Raw genomic sequence first — 25,240 nt, forward strand, 5'->3', positions numbered from 1 at the left:
CATCTCAGGGAGCTGTGAATGGTTAGCCTCTCTCCTCTGCGATGATGTACTGATGAAAGATTTGAAGCGTATTGATTTCCGACAGTTTATCTGAAGCGAGGCTACAGTGTAATACATTCAAACCTACTGCAGCTGGATTATTCCGAACACTTATTGAGGGAGATATCAATGAAGACATCTGCTAGATATTCGCTCTGCTCAATCACGTGTCAGGCAGCACAAAAGCCTCCAAATCTCGTCTTCCTTCATTCACATGTGCAGTCGTTGCATAAACGTCTTTCTGAATGACAAGGCATGTGATCTACAACCCGACTGACTCGACTGCTGCACCGACTCAACTGCTTGAAATCGCTGTTGCCGTTTGGGCCGGTAGGAAGGCAGGGAAAATTCTCGTCTCTCACGCCATGAAAGGTTAAAAAGACCCCAGACAAGTTCATAAAAAAATTAGAAGAGCGATAAGATTAAAAGATGTGAAGAGAGGCGGCTTGAAGAATCGCCCGGAGCTAGTTCGCCCCGCAGACCTACATCAAGAAGACTCAATCTTTCGGGGGAAATTGGACCTGGACTAAGCAGAGCCCTGGGAAGGCCTGTGCCTCGCTCTTTCACCGAGTGTCATTGAATTGATTCAAAGACAACAGCATGTACCAGTCTCACTTCATTTAGACCTTGGATGAAAAAGGATATATGCGGATGAACGGCAACCTCAGTCTTGTTTTCCCCAGGCGGCTGATTATGGTTTGATGGAACGGCAGCCGTCAAAACAACAGCGGGCCACGGCTCTGCTCATATTGTGTACTAACTGGACGGGATTCAATTACCCAAGTGCCATATGGATGATGTTTGCATTTAAGAGGTGTTATGGCCACAAATGAGTAATCATGGGAGTTACTAGTTCCTGTCAATCCTTGAGCTGACAGGAAATCTACTGATACATGTGCAGTCCACAAAGAATCAATGACCTGTTACTTGCTGCAATCAGATCAGTTTGATTGACAAATTAATTGTTCAGTTAGTGAACCAGTTGAACTGATTCCCTGATAAAAAAAAACAGGCTCAAAATAATGATTCTTTCATGAATTAGACATTTTTACCTTTAAAAATATTTTTTTCTTTAAAATGTAATATTTTTAACTAAGGAAAAAATATTAATCAATAATAAGATTAAAATTAAATCCTTATACATAAAATACAAGTCCTGGTCTAACGTTTAATATTTTAAATATCTGGTTTCATGCGGAAATACATCACAACAGAAGTTGAATTCATTGCAAATATGTAAATGCTGATTTCATGAGGTCTTTTATTAATGCTAATAAAGAACATAATACACTTTAAACATGATAAGCTACACTGTAAAAAATGCCCGTGAATTTAACGGTAAAAGACTGTAAAAATTCTACAGTAAAAACATGTTAAATGGTTAACAGTAAATTCCCCTACTATATACGGTGAAAAACTGTATTGGACATTACATGTATTGGACATTAATTTTACGGTAGTATACCGTTTTTGGAAGTGAAAAAGACCGTATAATTTACAGTGAATAACCGCAAATTGACATTCCCAGAATTCCCTGCGTTACATTTCAAATTTGATGTTTTTTTGTTGAAATAACTATGTTTCTTCTTAGTTTTTTCTTATCAGTTTTGTATATTAAGGTTGTGTGTTACACCTAATGTTGTTAAATGTATGTTTATTGCATTATTTCAGTTTCATGTGTGTTACCATGATGGTGTTTAGTGTTTGTGTGAATGACACTGTGCACCTTCTATATATGTTTTTATTTAAAAGCTCCTTGTGATTTGGTGGTTATCAGTGTATTACAAAAGTACAAAACAGATTTCAGTACTTCAATAGGTTGGTATATTAACATTATATCAGTTAATGAAATTACGGTATTTAACTGTAAATGTAAGTTAAAACCGTAAAACCTAAAACGTTGCTACCGTAGTTTTTACGGTAAAATTCCGGCAACCACAGCTGCTGGTTTTTTACCATAAATTACAAAAAAAATGTTTACAGTGCACAAAAACCGCTCCTGGATCATACTGTCAACGTTGAAAACTCACATTTACCAATCCTCAGCATAATACAACTGAATGACTGCACAAGCACACATCTGATCTGACAAAAGTTGCTTTGTTGCTGCATATTCAGCATTATTTGACACAGATTTCAAGAGCTCGCCTCTATACTGTTCCTCCCTCCGATTCAATCAATAATGAACCCTAACGTGTTTGCAAGAAAGGGAAAAGCGCCGCTTTGAGCCTAAGCTCTCTCCACGATCAATAATTATGTCCCTGAAGGGTATAGATCTCAGACTGGAGTGTCACAGCACACGTGGCTTCACACACCGGTTTGATCTCGCTATGAAGGTACGCCTTGTCCTGATCTTATCCCACACCGTTCCTGATGGATATAATCACCTTTTAGTGCGATTAGCAGTTCATCTCTTAGACTCCGAGCCGTCACTACGTAAGGAAGTCACTCGTTTGACGGAAAGATACGCTTCGCTCCAGCTAATCTGCCTGCTGCAGAGACACGAACAAACTGAGACCGATCCTTTGGAAATGCGAGTCATTACTCGAAGAAAATAATCAGAGCGTCTTTATTCCAACCAAACACGCTTCCTCTGTGAAGCAGCACCTGTAAAACTCATTATCTGACACAAATTCACTAGGTTTGGCTTCAAAATAGGGCTGTACGATTTGGGGGGTCGGGCAGGGGATTTCATTGTGATTTTTCTGATAAAAATTGTAATTGCGGTAAAAAAAAAAAGAGGGGGCTGCACAATTTGGCCAAAAACTTTGTGATTACATATGAATATGTCTATAAAACTGTGAAATTGTTAATTATTTTAAAATCATTATTATTATTATTATTGCTGCTACAACTAAATAAAATTATTTAAAAAATTAAGTATTAAACTGTACTCACAGTACAATAAAAAATTACTTAATATATTTGTATTCTTAATTTTTCATCAGTGAAATTAAATCAATGCTAATATTTGTCAATTTCTTATAAAATAAATTATAAAATTATTATTATTATTAATAAATAAAAATATTAAACAAATAAATGAAGCATTAAATTGTATTCACAGTCAAATAAAATGTATTATTATTATTTTACAGTACAATTATCAAATTAAAATACTAATATTTGACTTATAAAAATAGATGATAAATTATTATTATTATTATTATTATTATTAATTAAAATTTTACTTAAATGAAAAAGTATTAAACAATTTCACTGTAAAGTAAAAAAATCAAGTATAAGATACAATAATAATAAAAATTATTACTACTACTACTACTACATAAAAACATTAAATAAATGCATACATTAAACAACTATAAAATTAAGTATTTAAGAAAAAATATAAACATTTAAAAATACATAAAAATATAAGAAAAATTACATAAAAATATAAGAAAAATATAACATTAAAAAACAAAAAAATATAACAAATTATAAATATAACCTATATAACGCACACATACATACATACATACATACATACATACATACATACATACATACATACATACATACATACATACATACATACATACATACATACATACATACATACATACATACATACATACATACATACATACATACATACATACATACATACATACATACATACATACATACATACATACATACATACATACATACATACATACATACATACATACATACATACATACATACATACATACATACATACATACATACATACATACATACATACATACATACATACATACATACATACATACATACATACATACATACATACATACATACATACATACATACATACATACATACATACATACATACATACATACATACATACATACATACATACATACATACATACATACATACATACATACATACATACATACATACATACATACATACATACATACATACATACATACATACATACATACATACATACATACATACATACATACATACATACATACATACATACATACATACATACATACATACATACATACATACATACATACATACATACATACATACATACATACATACATACATACATACATACATACATACATACATACATACATACATGAATACATACATGAATACATACATACCTACCATCTGTAATATTTCTTCTTTCTACATTCCAAAATGAAATCCAAGAGGTTTGTAGAAACTAACATCCGAATTGGTATTTTTGGGTGAACCGTCCCTTTAAATCTCACTCTCTACAGCCAACGACTGGAAGACGTGTTATCTGTGAGAAATATTGATTAAACCGAGTCTCAGCTGAATGAACACTGTGCCATGCTAAAGTACTCAGCCACGAAAACATTTGATTCTGCTAAACTGTAAGCCAGGAGGTCATACCATTCGTGTTTAATTGCACCGACAGTTGATAAGGTGTTATGAGACATTAATGGCATAAACAGACGATGCTCTCTCAATTCCATTAGGACTGACGGTGTCGATGTAAAGCATTGATTGCTGAACACAACTGGCATTGTCAGAAAGAAAGCAAACTACCCAGTGTGTACACACATGCATATGAATGAAGCAGCCTCCCTCGCAAAAAAAATTATTTGTCAATCTCAGTTTATGATGCTGGCATCGGCTGCAAGCCGCCAGAGGAGGCGGCGAAAGACATAGTCGGCAAAATTTCGATGTACAATCTGTTCGCCGGGAGACGGAATCATGAAGAGAAATTTGCCTCTCAAATCCTGCCTCTGAGCGCACATGTCAATGCCATCCAAGCTGATTGCTTGGCTTTCCCATTTGAATAGAATGAAGTGCTAAGAAAACAGAGCGTGCATGGCGCAGATGGTGCTCGGAGGCTGAAAGAGCCTCTGAAAAATTAAAATGGAAGATGAGAATAAGCAAAAAAAAAAGCTTTTACAAAGTATTTAAGACGTGACAAGAGGTGTGGGTTGCAAAAGAGCCCTTGTCACAGATGCTGAAAGATATATAAGGAAAACAAGTTAACCGTCATTAAATGTTTGTCAATGGGCCAAATATTGAGCACCAGAGCTCAACCTCTCCAGCCTGCGATGAATCGAGTGAAGGTCTGCCAATGTGAACTTGGATCTGCCAATGTGAAATCACCATTAACCAGGAGAAGAAGAAAAAAAACTTGGAAACTGTATATGAAGGCCAAAAGACACAAAAGGCAAAGTGAATGAAAGCGCACGAGAGAGATGAAAAACCTTAGATTCTTATAGCTTGGAATAACCTTTCTTTCACGGTTCTTAACGGTGAAGTGTGTCATTTCTGCACTCCTGTCACCAAATGGATTTAACTCTCCTGCTGTGTTTCAAAAATAAATATATATATGTACAACTTTGGTGTTGGGAGTCAAACAGCATGCAATTTGCCAAAAATCAGCACTATGAAAAAGGACTGTATAAAAGAAAAAACATCTATTGTAAAACCTCTATTACTACTACTAAATAAAAATATTAAACCAAGTATTTCATTTCACTGTAAAATAAAAAATCCAAGTACTTAAGAAAAAATTGAATATATTTATATTTATATAATAAACGCATTTATATAATATGATAATTAAAAAACTATCAACCAAAAACATCAATCGATTTTTTGACTCTGAAATTCAATCTTTAGTTGCGTCTTAGATTCAGTCTTAAATTTGGAATTTGAGTCTTAATTTTAATAAGTTTTGATGTATTTCATATTTTATTTGACAAACTACAGTAAAGATTTTCTGCGTCTTTTACCCAACTCTTTGCCGTTTTTTTTTTCCCCAGTCTTGATTTTTGGCAAAACACATGGAAACCAATGGGAGAGTCAATGTGACCTCAATACAAAAGTCATAAAATGTTTCAAAACACGTTTACTGTATGTGTCGAATCTTTGCATGCACGTTTAAGACACTAAATAAATTTTTTTAAAAATCACCAAATTTCAAGAAGAAATAAAGTAAGTTTAACCAGAGTTTCAAACATTTGAAAACCAAACACAACAGCAGGGTTAAAAAGGGTTTCCATTCCCCCCCCCCCAGTCTACCATTGGCTAAACAGAAACAGTCCCACCCATAAACTAAAGACATTGGTTACTTGTGGTCCACATCCCAGAATATTTAGATATAATAGAAAAAATCATGTTATAAAGACACTTCACCTTCAGTTGCGTCTTAGATTCAGTCTTAAATTTGGAATTTGAGTCTTAATTTTAATAAGTTTTGATGTATTTCATATTTTATTTGACAAACTACAGTAAAGATTTTCTGCGTCTTTTACCCAACTCTTTGCCGTTTTTTTTTCCCCCAGTCTTGATTTTTGGCAAAACACATGGAAACCAATGGGAGAGTCAATGTGACTTCAATACAAAAGTCATAAAATGTTTCAAAACACGTTTACTGTATGTGTCGAATCTTTGCATGCACGTTTAAGACACTAAATAAATTTTTTTAAAAATCACCAAATTTCAAGAAGAAATAAAGTAAGTTTAACCAGAGTTTCAAACATTTGAAAACCAAACACAACAGCAGGGTTAAAAAGGGTTTCCATTCCCCCCCCCCCAGTCTACCATTGGCTAAACAGAAACAGTCCCACCCATAAACTAAAGACATTGGTTACTTGTGGTCCACATCCCAGAATATTTAGATATAATAGAAAAAATCATGTTATAAAGACACTTCACCTTTAAGACTGATGCATGGGTTGTAAATGCGGATTGATCCAACCATCGTTGGTTTTAATACACCTCAATGCAGCGCAAGCAACGCAAGTCTCATTGTGCTGAAGAGATTGAGGGTCTTTCAGCGTCTGTGTTGGAATGCAGATCTGCAGGACGTCTTCTCAGTGTGATGGCTTCCCCATCTGTCTGGCAACGACCACGGAGATGTGTAGCGCCTGTTGACCCCCGGCGGGTGGGTTTTACAGCCCCCCGGTTCACCTCATGCCCCATTAATGGAGGAAAGGGAAAAATGCAGGCGTGCGCATTCCTGGTCCAAGCATTCCTACTCCTCCACTGCTGTGTGCAGAACCTCACAGCTCAGCTATCACTCGCAAACCCGCGTTAAATGACTGAAGGCCATAAATGAGCAGCAGAGAGGGGCCATGGCACTATAAAGAGCAGCTGAATCAGGCTTCTTTATATACTCACTATCATTCAAAAGTTTGGGGTCAGTAAATTGTTTTTTTTTTTATTGCAAGGATGCATTAAATTGATTGAAAGTGACAGTAAACACAATCATAATGTTACAAAAGGTTCCTATTAAAAAAGGCTGTTCTTTTGAAATATTCATCAAAGAATCTTTTAAAAATGTAACATGGTTTCAGCAAAAATATGAAGCAGCACAACTGTTTTCAACATTGATAATAATCAGTAATGTTTCTTGAGCAAACAAATCAGCAGATTAGAATGATATATTCATGTGACACTGAAGACTGGATTAATGATGGTAAAAATTCAGCTATATATATATATATATATATACTTAGTTAAATTAAATATATATATTGTGTACACATGTATTTATATTTTTATTGCAAAAACAATTCATATATTTTACACATATATACACATACATGCAAATACTATATTAACTATATAATAGTAAGGCCTGTTAATTGTTTGAAATGTAATCAAATTAATAACAATCAGTTTATTTTACTCATCGTCCTACATATATACAATTTGAAGACATTGTAGTAGACGAGTTATTCATTGAAACAAAAAGCGGCTTTAGAAGTCAATCTATTGTGTTTGTTTCAATAAACATAAGTCACTGACCGTGGTGGTACTTCAAGCTTGATTTCCTCTAATGATAAAAAAAAAATGCCGTTTTTTTTTCCCCCAGTCTTGATTTTTGGCAAAACACATGGAAACCAATGGGAGAGTCAATGTGACTTCAATACAAAAGTCATAAAATGTTTCAAAACACGTTTACTGTATGTGTCGAATCTTTGCATGCACGTTTAAGACACTAAATAAATTTTTTTAAAAATCACCAAATTTCAAGAAGAAATAAAGTAAGTTTAACCAGAGTTTCAAACATTTGAAAACCAAACACAACAGCAGGGTTAAAAAGGGTTTCCATCCCCCCCCCCCCAGTCTACCATTGGCTAAACAGAAACAGTCCCACCCATAAACTAAAGACATTGGTTACTTGTGGTCCACATCCCAGAATATTTAGATATAATAGAAAAAATCATGTTATAAAGACACTTCACCTTTAAGACTGATGCATGGGTTGTAAATGCGGATTGATCCAACCATCGTTGGTTTTAATACACCTCAATGCAGCGCAAGCAACGCAAGTCTCATTGTGCTGAAGAGATTGAGGGTCTTTCAGCGCCTGTGTTGGAATGCAGATCTGCAGGACGTCTTCTCAGTGTGATGGCTTCCCCATCTGTCTGGCGACGACCACGGAGATGTGTAGCGCCTGTTGAACCCCGGCGGGTGGGTTTTACAGCCCCCCGGTTCACCTCATGCCCCATTAATGGAGGAAAGGGAAAAATGCAGGCGTGCGCATTCCTGGTCCAAGCATTCCTACTCCTCCACTGCTGTGTGCAGAACCTCACAGCTCAGCTATCACTCGCAAACCCGCGTTAAATGACTGAAGGCCATAAATGAGCAGCAGAGAGGGGCCATGGCACTATAAAGAGCAGCTGAATCAGGCTTCTTTATATACTCACTATCATTCAAAAGTTTGGGGTCAGTAAATTGTTTTTTTTTTTATTGCAAGGATGCATTAAATTGATTGAAAGTGACAGTAAACACAATCATAATGTTACAAAAGGTTCCTATTAAAAAAGGCTGTTCTTTTGAAATATTCATCAAAGAATCTTTTAAAAATGTAACATGGTTTCAGCAAAAATATGAAGCAGCACAACTGTTTTCAACATTGATAATAATCAGTAATGTTTCTTGAGCAAACAAATCAGCAGATTAGAATGATATATTCATGTGACACTGAAGACTGGATTAATGATGGTAAAAATTCAGCTATATATATATATATATATATACTTAGTTAAATTAAATATATATATTGTGTACACATGTATTTATATTTTTATTGCAAAAACAATTCATATATTTTACACATATATACACATACATGCAAATACTATATTAACTATATAATAGTAAGGCCTGTTAATTGTTTGAAATGTAATCAAATTAATAACAATCAGTTTATTTTACTCATCGTCCTACATATATACAATTTGAAGACATTGTAGTAGACGAGTTATTCATTGAAACAAAAAGCGGCTTTAGAAGTCAATCTATTGTGTTTGTTTCAATAAACATAAGTCACTGACCGTGGTGGTACTTCAAGCTTGATTTCCTCTAATGATAAAAAAAAAATCCCTTTTTACAAAATGTATACATGGATGAGAGGGTATGATTAATTGCATTATTTTTTCCAATTAGTTATACATAATGTGTTACATTCACAGCATTGTGTGTTAGCCCATAAGCACATCTGATGAAGCAGATCTGGCCGAAGAACTCTTCAGCTTCAGCAATATCTGGCATAGCCAGCAGCAATTAAGAGAAATGACAACCATCACATCTTCTTCTGCTGACAGAAATATCCAAGACTTGTCCCCAATAGGGGAACATATTGATTTTAACAACTGAAATAAAACAAAGCGCTTTTCAAAATGGGTACAGAGGGAAATAAAATGAAAAGAAAAACCCATGAGGGTCAAAAACATATGAAGGATATAAAGACACAAAGGATTCCTACACGTGAGCATAGATTTCATCTAAAGGCAAGCGCAGGATTCTATAGCAGTTAAGCTCTATCAACAGCATGTTGATTATCACAGAAAACCGTTTTTCTCCCTTTCCTTTAAAAATGCAAAAATCGCAATTCCAGTAACACACTTACAATGGAAGTAAACTACCAGAGGGTTTAAAATCCAAATGTGAAGCTTATATTTTTCATATTCATTCGGACATAGAAAGTTAATACGCGATTCCATCACACTAGCCTCATATCAACACGTGTAACATTATATCTTATGACTATTCATAACAGTGTGTATTTTATTGTTTACTGTGTAACTCTGTGTTGCAAATGTTGTACTGTAAACACAATTTTAGTCTTTTACTTTTTAATAAAATGTTAACAAGTAAATACTGTGGTAGTGAGATACTGTAAACAGAACTTAACTTTGAAATTCCTTTAATGGGTCAATAATGTGATGCTCATTTTTTGCCTGGATCTATTAAAAATTTAAAAACTCAAATAAAATAAAATGCTAATTATATTGGTGGTAACTGTTCTGAGATTGTTATAGAAGAGGGGAAATGTGTAATTAAAATGCTAACAATATATATATTTTTTATTTTAAAATATAAAAAATAAATATTATAGTATTAAATATTTTAATATGTATTTTAATATCATATTTATATATCATGTATTATATATTGTAGCGTCTGGAACACTCCAACACACAATATATATTTTGTTAGCTAGATTTCACAAATACTTTGTAACACCCCAGGACGCTGAACAAGACCCTGGTTTCATGGTAACCCGATACATTTACAACCTTGTGGAATGCGAGCCGGCTCTCATTCTGCTTTCTCCAGAAACAAAGGGATATATATATATATATATTTAATTTCATAATATATTATATGTTTAATTTTATTTATATATGATATTAACTATATATATATATATATATATAATTAATATTTAATGTAAATATATAATTAATGAATAAAAACAAAAATACATAAAAATATTATATATATATATTAAATATAAAATATATGACTATGCTATGTTGCCGCTTCCTGAGGATGAACCACTTGTGTAGTATCATTCCTCATAAGTCACTCTGGATAAAAGTGTCAGCTAAATGAATAAAGCAGCGCAAATTCCCTTCAGCGTATTATTGCGCTCTCCAGCATAAAAACATTAGATATATTCTGTTTTCTTCTGGCAACCAGCAGCACGGTGGTCCCGGGGTTGAGATTTGATAGATGATATTGTCACCTATCGAAACATTCCCATCCTCTCCCCACAAGCACATTACACTTTTATTTTAGTATTTCCATCGAGGGAAGTGTCGTGGAGGTCAGGGCAGAAGGTCAGCCATAGTGCAAACATCCTGAGACTGCAGGCCTGACTTTACAACACTGTGTGCTGTTAACGTGCCAGAAATGTGGATTATTCCTGTTTGATTGTTCTCGCCTGCCAGGCCTGTGATTCAAATCATGTGTATGTTAGGAATGGCATACTACCATCACACTTGAACTATTTTTGCACCACACTTTATGTCTTCCTAATATAGTATTTGCATTTTCTATATGCATGGAATAGCAGTGTGACCTCCTGCATTTGCCAAAATGTGCATGACACAACAGAGCAAAAACGACACTATATTCAACAATGCAATTAGGAACGTGCAAATCGCTTCAAAACAGACTATTCAGTATATCACAAGTCACCATTTGGACTAGGACTTCTTAAGAGGTGTTGTTCTTGGTTTCAAAAGCAGCTAGACAAAGTGCAACAGAATGCAGGGGTCTTGAGATATGTATTTAAACAACTTTACGCCACCTTCAAAATGCATTGCTAATAGTGGGATGCTAAAAAAACCCTCCAAATGTCAAATATGTCCATTTGAATGTGTATAGCTGTTGCAGCAGTGCTATATAGAGAAGGACACAACTTTTCAGAGAGGATTTTACCATAAAACCATACTGTGTACTAGGGCTGCACGATTAATTGAATGCGATTGTCATGCGCATTTTGTTAGTAAAGCCGGTTCTGTAATCAGCAGGAAATCATCATCACGTGCTTTCAGATGGAGCAGCATTTACTACACAGAGCCACAGTTCACTGACAAGTTACGCACAAAAATCGCAGACGATTTTATTGTGCCATTATGAAATCGAAGAAACCGTTTGCGATAATGACAGCTGTTTGCATAGCTTCTCAGTGAACTACGGCTCTGTGAAGTAAATGCTGCTCCATCTGAAAGCATATGAAAATACCACATTTAATAACATATTTTTACTCCAAACTCACTTCATAACGTCAGTCGAGTGTTTGAAATAAATCCTTTTGTGAGATGTGGCTTCTTACAGACATTCAATAAGGCACGCAACATATTTCACAGTATTCTAAGCAGTGATAAAGGCATTGCATTATAAATATACTTTATTTGAATGAAAATTATAATAATAAGAACTCAGATCAACCGTATATTGCCGTAGTCGTGTGTTTATTAGTCACGTTATGAAAGCAGTTGAATCTTCTGTTTATTCAGCTACCGCTCTAGGCATTTCCTGGGTTTCTTCTGCGAGCGTATTTGGAGTTTCAGCGCGAGAGCGCTCCCTCTGGCCTTTCGATGGCCTTTACTGCTGATCACAGAACCGTGCTTCACTGAAAGATATGCATGACAATCGCAGCTTCTGTCGAATCGCGATCTCGATTCCATTTTGATTTATTGTGCAGCCCTACTGTATACCTGAAGAACAAAATGCTGCCAGCATGTTAATCAAATAACCACCGCTAAAAAGATCTAATGAATTAATGAATGAAATGTTATACTATTTTTAAAAAATTATACAAAAAGGCAAATAAATTAAATATCTCTGTATAAAATTATTTATATTTGACTAAAATATACAAAAGGAAATGCATTTTATATAGGGCTGCACAATTAATCAAATTTCTAATCGCGATTACAAATATGGATGCCACAATTACGTAATCGTTCAAAGCGGCAATTAATCGTTCAAAGTCCACTTATGTTTTTCTGCACGCTCAAGATATGTTTTTTTTGTTTCTACATGTTATCTTAAGGGTTTATCCATTGTTTTAGTATAACATTATAATACCATTCATATTTTTACTTTTTTTTATAATTTAAAGAAGAAACCAATTTGATGTGTAGTTGACATTTGAGGCTTAATACTAAATAAAAGCACTAAAGGTTTTTCAGTTTGAGTGTTTTCAGCTTGTTTATTTTCATATAAAAATACGGCATGCAGTTGCATCAAACAATGGTATAAACATCTGTAATGAGAGGGGCGGGGCCGAGTCGTTACAACATCATTTAATGTAAATTGTGATTATCGCAATTACAATTTCAAGTGTGAGAGAGGGAATAATTGACAATTATGATTTTTGTCATAATCGTGCAGCCCTAATTTTATATACATTTTTCTATACATTATATATTATTTACACAATATTATATAAAATTATTTAAATTAATGAATTAAATAAAATTATTTTAAAAATTTGTAATTTTATATCAAATTAATGGATTTATTTATATTATTTATTTATTTTGATTGATTGATTGATTGATTGATTGATTTTTAGAAAATTCACAATCACAATTATTATGAACCCTAAGTAATGTGATCAATATTCTGTTTTTTGACAGTGATAGTTAAAATGCATTTCCAAAGTAACAACTGTATACCACATGCTGAAACAATTCACTGCTGTATACTAGTTCACATGAAATTCGTATGCGGTACACATTATGCAATACACTAGAATTCCATTCTGAAAATTTTTTAAAATTCTGTCAGTCTGCTACCTTCTCACACACACACACACACACACACACACACACACACACACTGCATTCACCTTACACACATACACTATCCAATCAGCCCTCTGGACTGCACTATCAGTGAGTGTTCACCCTACAAGCTCCTATTCTACATTTCCTATTCAGTCTGTTACATTGACTGATGGCCAGTGCATCTATATTACAGACCCGAGGAGAGACAAGGCGATTGACATCAACACTGAGCCAATAAAAACACAGAATCAGGTTAAGGGCAATCTCATAAACTCTGTGCCTCAGCTGAAGGTCAACAATCACGCATCTTAACGAGATGAAGCTTGATTGTCTGAAATCGGGGGACAGTTTGGAGTGGGCGGCCTGCATGTCGTCTAGTCCATACCCAACTCCATCATGCTGTACTCAAAGGGCAGATTTTTATAAAAGCACAGCAATTCCTCTAATGGCTTTTATGGGAAGGCAGACGGGGCGGACCTGAAGATCTACAGAGAACCACATCATCAGATTGCATAAGGTCAAGTTTAAAACACCCCAGAGGAAGAGAACGATGATACATATAAAGAAGTTACGCTTTGACATGTGACATCTGTGGACTGCTCTTCTGGTAATGTGAGATACAGATGCCAGGAGAAATATGATGACTCATACAGAGATGCTTTTTGAATTGTGCTAAGAAACAGCAGACGCAGCATCCAGAATATTTTTTCGCCACACTGGCTTATCAAAAGTTTGATAAAAGTTAAAAGTTTAAAACTGGGCATGAACCTGTATTTTCTATTATTTATATTAAAAATTAGGAAAACTCCATATACACTACAGTTCAAATGTTTGGGATCGGTACACATTTTTTTTTGTGTTTCGCCTTTTGTGTTCACCAAGCCTGCATTTATTTAATAAAATAATGCGGTAAAAAAAAACGTAATATTATGAAACATTATTACAATTTCAAATAACTGTCTTCTATTTTAATATATATTAAAATAGAATTTATCACTGTGATACAACGCTGAATTTTCAGCATCATTACTCCAGTCTTCAGTGTCACATGATCCTTCAGAAATCATTCTAATATGCCGATTTGCAATCTAATATGCAATTTAATGCATCCTTGCTGAATAAAAGTATTGAACAGTAATGTACATAGGTTCAGTAAATCGTGCTCAATTTTCTACTAAAAAGGTAAATGTTGTTAGGAAACATGCAAGTTCCAATAAAATCCAATGTAAACTATGTGTTGTGTTGTAATTCCTGATATAAATAAAATTATAAATTATATAAAAAAATAAATATAACGATTATAAAATTTCCAGCTGACAGATCAAAAAGCCACTTCTTACTACTATATATTACTTGCTTAAACAACTGTTTAATACATAATAGTACAAACTGCTTAACTTTGATTAAGCAACATGTTTATTCATCTGTTATTCATCATCCTAAACAACTCAACTCAACTCAAGCTTACATGATGTTACATGCACAACGTGGACATTTTGTGGGAAAAAATGCACTATAAAACTTAATTTTATCCATAAAGAATTAATAGGATTGTTAAAGGTTTTCTACTAAATTGGATCCAGACATGAATGCGAGTAGTCAACGTATAAGACCACTCGGTTAACCATATGTTAACATTATCCAACAGCAGTGCTGGCTAGTAACTGATTACATGTAATCAGATTCCAAAAATTAAGTACTTGTAATTAGATTACATAATCAGATTACAATTACTTTTTTATGAATGACATGATTAGCCTACATATTCACACAATGGAGGCAAATTATTCATGAATCATTACTTTTTTTTTTCTTTTAAATTTTCCTTTTTAAATGAACCTACCAATTGTATACCATTTGGGAAACCCTGCTGTAACGCAATGTAATGCATTTCATGATGTTGAATATATTTTCTTTCTCTATTTGTATTTATTGTTTTAATATAAACTCAATATGGTACACAATAATTCCATTCAAGTCTATGTGATAAATAAGTTAGGATAAAAGTAATCTGAAAGTAGTCAGACTACATTACCTAATATGTGCAATGCAGACAATCCATGTCACTAACTACAATTTTCATCATGTAATTTGTAATCAGTAATGGACTACAATTTGTAAGTAATCGAACCAGCACTGTCCAATAGGATAGTAGTACTAGGTGACATATTGTAGAATGGGCTGAAAAGATACAAATTATTGATGAAAGATAAAGACAGTTTTTCTTCTGTGGAATAACATCCACTAATGCATCACACAATAAGACCTGAAACATGCATTAGGAAAGTAAATGGGGTCGATTTGGACTTCATGCTGACTACAGATCAATCCATGCGCTTCACAACTCGATGCATCTTTGAAGGAAGCAATATCCATAGAAACAGCACAAGGTCAGATATAGATCCTCAGACATTTCTCCACCTATAGAGCGCTCAGCATCTGTTCAGCACATGTAGCCGCTCTATAAATCTCCTTGGAATTCCTTTAATGGCACCGCAAACCCAGCTAATGGATGTCATGCTGGGGTGAAAAACGCTAACAAGAACCATCAAAACAAACATGAAGGCTAACCTCTCAACCTTCTGTCATACCTTAAATGTCATGGGCTTTTTCTGAGAAGCCCTTCAGCGTGCCACACAGTATCTTCTCAGTAACGCCCCATAAAACACTTCATCAGCACCACGGCACCGCACTGCGTCCCAAACACGTCTGTTCTGGGATCATTTACAGTAGGAGGGTCGACAGGAACCCAAGATAAGCAAACAGACTGGACGCCCATCAAAACACACATTTAGTATTTAAAAGCACATGGATTGTGATTCCAGCGAACGTGTCGGGAGTGTTACAGGAATTTCAGTCTCCTTGGGACTGCATTACGGTCCAGTCTTTCCACTGTGTGTTTTGGAGGTGTTTTCTCGCCTCATTCGGGCGATTTTTCACACCCAAGCTCTCGGTCACGCTACAGGACAGGTAATACAAGCCACACCGTCCATGATAAACGGCATATTTTCAGTTATATAATGAAAAATGAAGAGCACCAAAATTATGAAACGGTGTACTGTGTACGCTAGGCTGCGTTTCGCAATAGTCTGCACAATAATTCAGGGATTTAGTGCATTTTAAAAAAATGAATTAATGAAAATGCATTTTGGCGGCCTAACCAGCAATCATACGGATGACATTTTAATTTCTACTTTGCATATAAATAAAACTAACTAAATCTCATTTGTAGGAATACCACTGATATTAATCTTCATGCGCATAATTATATATTTTTATAGTAAAGGGCAACCGTTTCAATTTCTCTTTTTCTGCAGCTGTGAAAACCACCTATAATAATCATGCCATGAGCCACAAAGCTGATGAAGATGAAAGGAAATCTATAAACTCAAGTATCCATTCAAACATGACCTGAAAAAAAGCACAAAATATATTATTATTATTATTATTTAACAATATTGTACAATTTATTTTAATATTATTATTATTGTTGTTGCTGTATTATTATTTTTATCATTATTGTTGTTGTTGTTATTCACAAAATACTTTGCATATTCTTAATACTAACAAAAATAATACTAACAATAACAAAAATATTATTTAATTTTTATTATTAATTATTCAAAAATGCTTTCAACAATAAATAATAATAATAATCATTATCATTCATATTATAAATATTATTCTTACTATTATTCAATAGAATAATACTGAACATTAAAATAATGGTTTTGTGAATATAGTAAATAATAATAACAACTTTTTATTTACAGCACATATTGGAACAAAAATGCTGTGGGTTTGTCTACTGCATAGCCTAAAGACCCTAAGAAATCCAAAGTTTTATGGTTTTTACTCCATGTCTATCCGCTTTGAAGTAATTAACATGCTACTATGATACCAATTGACAAAAAAAAATGTATTACTTATCTTGTACAAATAAAAGCATACAATTTTCTCCAATCAAACACCACCTAGAATATTAGCATCTCCTTCCCAGACTACCTCCTACCAACTAGATTCACATGTGTTGCTGTGGGACTTCAAAATTAACATTTTACAACACTATTTGCGTATGAAGTACAACAGCAAACACTGTTTAATTGAAACTGCATGCATTTTAATGATTAACTCTTAAGTGGGCAGCAAAGTTGAACGCAGGACACCGAAAACCGGCTTAACCACCACACGCTGTGATAAACCAGCAAACGACTTTAATCCGAAGTCAAGTCAACAGCTGACAGTCTTGGGTGGCAGTGTGTTGAACTTAAGCACAAATTATAAATATTAGCCTGTTTTTTCTGACAGGTTAAATATAGCGGGTGCTTGAGTGACGGGACGAAAGAGTGCAAAAGCAAGACAGATTGACTGGCAGAGAAAGAGGACACCAGGGCCTTCGGAGATGTTACCTGTCAATGGGCAGCCAGAAAAGACACTCTGTCTGTCTCACTCTCAGGAGGTGCCGATGGGCCGAAGTTTGCCTCTCATTTAGGCTGTTATGACAGGTTAGATTGTTTATTTGATGCCTAGAAAGTTCTCCAGTTCTCCCTCACATTCGGTATGAGATTGAATTCATTCAGCAGATTTGAAGTGCCTGATTATGTTATTATGGAAATGCAAAAATGCCAAACGGCAGTCCATGTCTGGTTCAAATGTCATGATATGTCACAGCCGGTTGAAATGCCTCACTGTGAGCCACTTCAGTTAATAAGATTACATGCTGGCTGAATTAATAAACGACTGAGTGCACACAATCAGGAAAAATCCGTTCTGAAGCACGCTTAAACACCCTGAAAACAACCAGACTCGCTAAGCGTGCACTCGGCGTAACCCTTCCCCGCGGCTCGAGCTCAGGTTCACGGTGTGAAGGCACAGATCCAGGGATACTGTGTTCCACCGAGGCCACGATCTTTCGCTTGGTCATCCATAAAACAGGAGATGAAGTGGCCGGCTTAGCCGATCAATGACAGTGCGGGTGACACAGTCTCTGAAGTTGCTGAACGCTGTGACATTTGGAGAGGAAATGGGAACGTTCTCCTCGGAGCACCGCTGAGTCAAGTCATCCATCAGCGCTGTCCTTATCCTTCAGATTGTACTCTCAATCTGATCCGTTACACACCTGCTCATAAAAACTACATGAACTCAACATGGAACCTGCTTTCTTAAAGCAACAGTTCACCCAAAAAACAAACATTATTTTGTCATTATATTCACATAATTTTGATTCCTGAATAAATCAGGAATACATACCTGTGAGTGGCAAAAGTATGTGAATCTCTAGGATTAGCAGTTAATTTGAAGGTGAAGTTAGAGTCCATCTGTTCAGAGGTGTTTTCAGTAACTATCAGGTGTCAGTGTGTGCCTGGTCTTCTATAAAGAACAGGGATCCATCAAAGTCTGATCATGTTTGTGGAAGTGAATCATGGCACAAACAAAGGAGATCTCTGAGGACCTCAGAAAAAGAGCTGTCGTTGCTCATCAGGCTGGAAAAGGTTACAAAACCATCTCTAAAGAGTTTGGACTCCACCAATCCACAGTCAGACAGATTGTGTACAAATGGAGGAAATTCACAACCACTGTTACCCTCCCCAGGAGTGCTCCACCAACAAAGATCCCTCCGAAAGCAAGACGTGTAATAGTCTGCAATACTATTATATTAATAGGCTGCAAAGGACCCCAGGGTAACTTCTAAGCAACTAAAGGCCTTTCTCACATTGGCTAATGTTAATGTTTATGAGCCCATCATCGGGAGAACACTGAACAACCATAGTGTGCATGGCAGAGTAGCGAGAAGAAAGCCACTGCTCTCCAAAAAGAACATTGCTGCCCATCTGCAGTTTGCTAAAGATCATGGGGACAAACCAGAGGGCTACTGAAGAAATGTTTTGTGGACAAATGAGACCAAAATAGAACTTTTTGGTTTAAATGAGAAGCGTTATGTTTGGAGAAAGAAAATCACTGCATTCCAGCATAAGAACCTTATCCCATCTGTGAAACATGGTAGTGCTGGTATCATGGTTTGGGCCGGTTTTGCTGCATCTGGGTGAGGACGGTTTTCCATCATTGGCGGAACAATGAATTCTGAACTATAACAGCAAATTCAAAAGTTTTTGTTTACATAATATAGGTGTGTGTGTGCCGTGCATATTTATTATGTATATATAAACACACACACAGACAATATACAGTGGTGTGAAAAAGTGTTGGCCCCCTTCCTGATTTCTTATTTTTTTTGCATGTTTGTCACACTTTTAATATATAAACATAATATATTTTTCTTAAATATATGCATGTGTATGTATTTATATACATAATAAATATACACAGTACACACACATATACTATGTAAACAACTATTTTTCTTTTGGATCCGATTAATCACGATTACTAGTACTAATTTTTTTCACAATTAAATTTTTTCCTTATTTATTTTTCTTTACAGTTTATGTTTGATATTTTTCTTAGAATTTTTTATTTTTTTTATTTAATTTAATATTAAAATTATTTTGCTCTGCGTCTGAAACAACTCCATAAATTCACAAATAGAAAATTAAGCCCTGCTTCACATTCTCTTTCAGAAATGTCACATTACGAAGTAAAAAGAGTTGCAAATGCAGCTGATGAATTAAATTAGCATTCACAAAGCTTTTAACGTCTGTAATTTCAGTGAAACAGAATGAAAGCATTAAGCGCAAGACTTAATTTTACTCTTCTGAATTTGATTGGATCATAAAATTTGTGCTGTGATTTCATTGGTTACAGCTGAAAAGCTGAGTGAGCCAAATTTATTGATATGATAAAAACAAACTATAAATGGATGAAAATATTAGATTTTCATTACATTTTAATATACATTATATTATATTTTATTTGTTTAGAACAACATGCAATGATGAAACTACACTACTACAGTAATCAACAATAATTTCACTTCAAAATTAAAAAGAACAAAGAATAAATTCAACATTTATAGTGTCTCTTGATCATTGCAATGGTCATTTTTAAATTCCATGCACTGACTCACACTAACACGCTACACCATGTCACCATCTGCGTGTAAATGCGACATTCCCCTGTAAAGAGCTTGGCACTTGGACACTTGCCTGGAATCCTCTGTAGTTCCCTGTCCATTTAGATGGTGTTTATGCTAAAGCACAGTCCCTAATGGACCTTAAACAAAGTACAGGGATCATTCCAGAGCGATGGTCTGCGCGCAGAGCTCCGTCTCATGCATTAGGCTTGCATGAGATGACCTGTTATGACCCCTGCTGTGTGCAAGTCCCCGGGGGGTGATGCCACCACGACACACGGATAACCCCGACCACGCCAGAGACGTCTTAATCACATGAAGAGAGGGTGGGGATGCGGAGGTGTCAAAACACTGCAGTTTTAGAGATGCAAATGAAGGCGATATGAGAAAAATGAATAATTATGAGTTTGCAAGTAGTACAAAAATTATGCACGCTCTCTCAGCATCTTTAAAGGACGAGGGAGAAGCCATTTCGTGAATATTATCAAACATTTTCCCACTTTCTTTCAGCAGGAAACTTAATCTTGCACATAACGAAAGCAACAAGAGGCCCAATCACATGACATCAGCCTCCCAAGGAAGGTATTGAAATTTAGCATTAAATTGAGCTTCAAATTAGCAAACCGCTTCTGATATGAGTTTAAACACCACAGCAGTCGAATTTACAGGAAATTGTAGGACTCTGAAGAGCTGAGATGATTTTGGTGGTGCAATTTTCTCAATGTTAGTTTTACATTTCACTTAGCGCAGGCAGGGACAGTTCAATTACGCAGCTCGGGAGCAATTTAAACGGTTAGTTCACCCAAAAATTAAAATTCTGTCATTAATTGCTCACCCTCATGTCATTTCAAACCCGTAAGACCTTCGTTCATCTTCGGAACACAAATTAAGATACTTTTGATGGAATCTGAGAGCTGTCTGACCCTACATAGACAGCAACGCAACTGAAATGTTCCCAAGTCCAGAAACAAGCAAGGAGATCGGTAAAACAATCCATGTGACATCAGTGGTTCAACCGCAATTATACGAAACTACGAGAATACTTTTTGTGTGCAAAATAAAATAAAATAATGACTTCATACAACAATTAGTCTCCTCTGCATCACCCTGGTGTCATATCCGCTGAACGTAAACAGCGTATGCTGTTCTGTGTCAGCTGCGTCACACGGATACGCTGTTTCCGTTCAGATCAAATCACAACAATGTAGGAAACAGATCTGGCCTTATTTTAATAAGACAGAGAAGATGTCTGTCTGTCTGTGAATAAAGTCGGGGGTTTTTTCTCTTTTGCGCACAAAAAGCATTCTCGTAGCTTCGTATAATTGCGGTTGAACCACTGATGTCACATGGATTATTTTACAGATCTCCTTGCGTCTTTCTGGACTTGGGAACATTTCAGTTGCATTGTTGTCTATGCAGGGTCAGACAGCTCTCAGATTCCATCAAAAATAACTTAATTTGTGTTCCGAAGATGAACGAAGGTCTTACGGGTTTGAAATGACATGAAGGTGAGCAACTAATGACAGAATTTTCATTTTTGGGTGAACTATCCTTTTAAGGAAATGCGGGTGATCGGAGATAAATGAGTGATTTAATACTTCAAAAAGTTATGTATGGTCAAAGTTTTAGGTCAATGTGGAGAGTATATCACCTGGCACGTGGATGTTGGTTGGGATATGTGTGCGCATGACGCAAGACAAACAAGCCACGATGATTTCATAGTGAGATCTGATAAGATGAGCCAGCCCGAGGCACCCACAGCTGCTACTGAAGATTTAGTGCCAAACGACGAAGCACCAAAGATATGGCAGTAGTTTGGTTTTAAAACAGATGACCACATGCAGACTGAAGTTATATGTAAAACATGTAAATCTCGAGTGGCAACACAAAAAACACTACAAATCTTTCCAGTCACCTCAAAGCGAAGCACACCAATTTGTTGATTCGAGTTTGGCGAAGGATGTTATGCGCAGCTTGTCAGTGAAGTACGGCTCTGTGATCAGTAGTAAATGCTACTCCATCTGAAAGCAACACGTTTCAAACTTCTTTCCAAACATGAGAAGCATTTATGAACCTCTTGTCAAACAAAAGACAACATTTAATAACATTGTTTTTACCCCAAACTCACTTCATAACGTCAGTCGAGTGTTTGAAATAAAATCCTTCAGTGAGATGATGTGGCTTCTTACACAGAATAAGGCATGCAACATATTATTTCAAAGTATTCTACGCAGTGATAAAGGCTATGTCGATTAACATTGCATTAGAAATATACTATATTATAATAAAATTCCCAAAAAGGCTTGAAGAACTCAGATAAACCATACTGCCGTAGTCGTGTGTTTATTAGTCACGTTGAATCAATGAAAGCAATTAAATCTTGGCCCTGTCCAAAATCGCACCCTAAACCCTCACGGTCTTCCTCTGAGTCCACACTTTCATGACATAATGCCGGTTTGACTGTCAGTGAGATGATGTGGCTTCTTACACAGAATAAGGCATGCAACATATTATTTCAAAGTATTCTACGCAGTGATAAAGGCTATGTCGATTAACATTGCATTAGAAATATACTATATTATAATAAAATTCCCAAAAAGGCTTGAAGAACTCAGATAAACCATACTGCCGTAGTCGTGTGTTTATTAGTCACGTTGAATCAATGAAAGCAATTAAATCTTGGCCCTGTCCAAAATCGCACCCTAAACCCTCACGGTCTTCCTCTGAGTCCACACTTTCATGACATAATGCCGGTTTGACTGTCGGTTAGAAGTGGAGCTTGCATCTGTCTATCTGTCTGTCTGTCTGTCCGTCTGTACATCTGTCTGTCTGTCTGTATATCTGTCTGTACATCTGTCTGTCTGTCTATCTATCTATCTGTCCGTCCGTCCGTACATCTGTCTGTCTGTATGTCTGTCTGTCTGAACATCTGTCTGTCTGTATATCTGTCTGTATGTCTGTCTGTCCATCTGTCTGTAAGTTTGTCTGTCCGTCTGTCTATCCGTCTGTCTGTCCGTCCATCCATCTGTCCGTCTATCTGTCTGTCTCTAGCTTATAGCTGAAAAGCTTATAATAGGTAGAATAGAAGATAGAAAGGTGGAGGGCAACTCCGTTTTCACAGTTTTGATGTTATCTCAGACCTTTGCTAAATGAAATGCACAGAGTCTATTTGAATATGCAGCAGATATCCTGTCACTATGCATCAATAAGTGAATTAAAGGAGTAGTTCACTTAAAAATTAAAGGTCTAAAAATTAAAAATCTTCCTTGGGACAAAAAGATAACATTTTGTGTAGTTCTTTTTGTGTTGTTCTCATGCAATGGAAGTAAATGGTGAACAGAGGCTCCAAAGCTACTGAGAACAATAAGTTTCAGTCAAATTTCAGTCTGTTCCTCTCACAGAGTTATCATATAGCTTCAGAAGACTTGGAATAGAGTGTATGAGACTTCATTTTGTATTCCACAGAAGCACATTAATAATGACATTTTTCAAATACACACTGAATACAAAATACACAATGATAATGATGTGGCAGAATCTACAATCCTGAGAAAAGGTTGCCACAGATTCCTGCTGATCAAATTCTAATTAGAGATTAAGACAAAATCTTGACTGCCGGTGGGCGGGTTTAATCTTCAAACACACGAGACACTGACCACAAACTAAAAAGCCGCACCGCTTCACTTGCGCCGGGTCAAAGCTGCGTACCAATGATCAAAAATCTCCACATCCCATTAGCCAGAACTCTCAGTGGGGTAACCCAATTAAATCAATTCCATTTAATCAGAGTGGGACGCATGAGCTGAGGGGGTGTGGCTTCCCTGACAGTCGAGTCGCATGTAATCCCACCGCTTAATCACCAGAGCTGCAAAGCTGGAATTCCACTGATTCAACTGGAAAGTGTAGCAAATCGATCGACCTCTAGGATTAAAAGTATACAAAAATATATTATACACATATATTTAAAATAAAATAATAGTTATATACAGTGGGGAAAAAAAGTATTTAGTCAGCCACCAATTGTGCAAGTTCTCCCACTTAAAAAGATGAGAGAGGCCTGTAATTTTCATCATAGGTATACCTCAACTATGAGAGACAAAATGAGAAAAAAAATCCAGAAAATCACATTGTAGGATTTTTAAAGAATTTATTTGCAAATTATGGTCGAAAATAAGTATTTGGTCAATAACAAAATTTCATCTCAATACTTTGTTATAATATACAGAGGGTGTAAAGATATAAAACAGGATCTTTTGAGATATTGCGGTACCTTGGGTCTGTGCTGGATGACGATGCTCATCACAGACTAATGAGATCTTTGGAGTATACTCAGGTGCGCCTGCAAAGACAAAGAGAACATGATCAGTAAACACACACAGAGAGAGAGAGAGAGAGAGAGAGAGAGAGAGAGTATTGAAAGAATACTGTGGTAATTAGTACCGACTGTAACTGCTGTGAGAGAGAGTTAATCAAAAACAATAAATATTTCTAACACTAATGTACAAACTATTGAATCTGGAAATTTGGACAGGGCATGTCTAATTGTTTTTTGTATTTTTTTTAATGAATACCTTAAAGCGATAGTTCACCCAAAAATGAAAATTACCCCATGATTTACTCACCC

At 35.6% G+C, this 25,240-nt stretch overlaps 1 protein-coding gene across 1 annotated transcript in view; it reads right to left on the minus strand.

Moving 5' to 3' along the window:
- Positions 1–25,240, minus strand: part of LOC107600110 (kelch-like protein 29) — a 273,806-nt gene that overhangs the window by 221,476 nt on the left and 27,090 nt on the right. Inside the window, exon 2 of the mRNA XM_016291900.1 lies at positions 24,887–24,955. The gene's annotated coding sequence lies outside the window, so the exon portion shown is untranslated. The remainder of the gene's footprint in view (positions 1–24,886; positions 24,956–25,240) is intronic.

This window comes from Sinocyclocheilus grahami, unplaced genomic scaffold (assembly GCF_001515645.1).
Source record: "Sinocyclocheilus grahami isolate Dianchi unplaced genomic scaffold, SAMN03320097.WGS_v1.1 scaffold277.1, whole genome shotgun sequence".
Taxonomy (NCBI): domain Eukaryota; kingdom Metazoa; phylum Chordata; class Actinopteri; order Cypriniformes; family Cyprinidae; genus Sinocyclocheilus; species Sinocyclocheilus grahami.